Below are 1,475 nucleotides of genomic sequence, written 5' to 3'. Positions count from 1 at the left end.
TTTCGTGATTACAAGCAAACTATTTCTGGATTAGTTTTGAAGGACGGAAATTAAATGAGTTTATAATTTAAATGAGCAGGTGTACAATTTAACAATATAATAAATTTTAAGCTGAAATATAACTTTATATTAATTTACTAACACCAATTCATTTGTTTGGTCTGTTAAAAGTAGATATAATAGATTTAAAACTGTTGCAATAAGACAGAAAGGAAGTGTGTAAAATATACTTCAGTATTCGATGGACTATAACAAAATATGAAATTTCACAGTAAATATGTAATTAAAGCATTGTAATACAGAACAAATTAAAATATACTACGTTTATTAACAAATATTTTGAGTGCTCTCCAGACTAAATATTTAATTAAATACGAGCAATAAAAACCTCGTTTAGGATATATTTAGCGCCAATAAAATTGTTATAAATGGAACATTATGTCATAAATACCACTTATTACCAAAGGTCACTGTAATATATCACAATGTTTTAAAACCATAGGTACCAATTAAATATAATTACAACCATGGTAAAAAATGCTAGGTCATTAAATATACAAAAAGTCATAGTTAAATTTGTTTCGGAATATTATTTAATTTCGTATACAAAATTATTATGTCCAATACTAACTAGCAGCCACTCTTGGCTACTTTACGATAAACTGGAGTACCAAGAGCAAATTTATTTACTCATGTCTGAGCAGGTTTGGTGTGCTATTGGTGATTTCGCATCGTTTACCTTATAATAATATATATTTTCTTAGTTCGTCGGAAATCCTGTTATAGCTGTTCTATTATAGTTAGTCCGAACTCAATCCATTAAAGTTAGTCCAAAATGCTGTTATCATGTCAATTACTTATTCTAGTTAAACTTATGCTTTTGTTAAATAAAAATTTATTATCTAATTTACAAAAGAGTCAATGATATTATGTGCATGTAAGTATATTATATATATATATATATATATATATATATATATATATATATATATATATATATATATATAATAAGCACCATGAACAACTACCGAAACACTTAAGGCTGACCTACTGATTGCCTACTAAAACTAATACACATTCGATATCAACTATGATAATGTACAATATATTGTACATAACATTAATTTTATTGTATAAATTAAGTTTATTTTACTATTTATAACTTTGTACTTTAACCGTAACTTTAATGAATCTAAGAAGCGGATTAGTAAGCCATTAATCTAACTATAAAGGCGACGAAGTAATTGGCTGTAAATGAAGCTCTGCAAAGCTCAACACTCTGCCTAATATTAGATATACTAGGAACATCTGATGTTCTCTCTTTATATCCAAATTGAATCTTTACTGCTAGTGTTTGAGCGATAAAACTTTTATATGTTAATGCTGAAATGTTTTAGCTTCAGATCGTGAGATCTTTACAAAAACATATTGATAATAATATTATTATTTAATTTACTTGATCAAACAAACAAAAT

The sequence above is a fragment of the Homalodisca vitripennis genome, unplaced genomic scaffold (genome assembly GCF_021130785.1).
Source record: "Homalodisca vitripennis isolate AUS2020 unplaced genomic scaffold, UT_GWSS_2.1 ScUCBcl_1444;HRSCAF=5083, whole genome shotgun sequence".
NCBI classification, from domain to species: Eukaryota; Metazoa; Arthropoda; class Insecta; order Hemiptera; family Cicadellidae; genus Homalodisca; species Homalodisca vitripennis.
The sequence above is the reverse complement of the archived record's forward strand: the minus strand, read 5'-3'. Positions refer to the sequence as shown.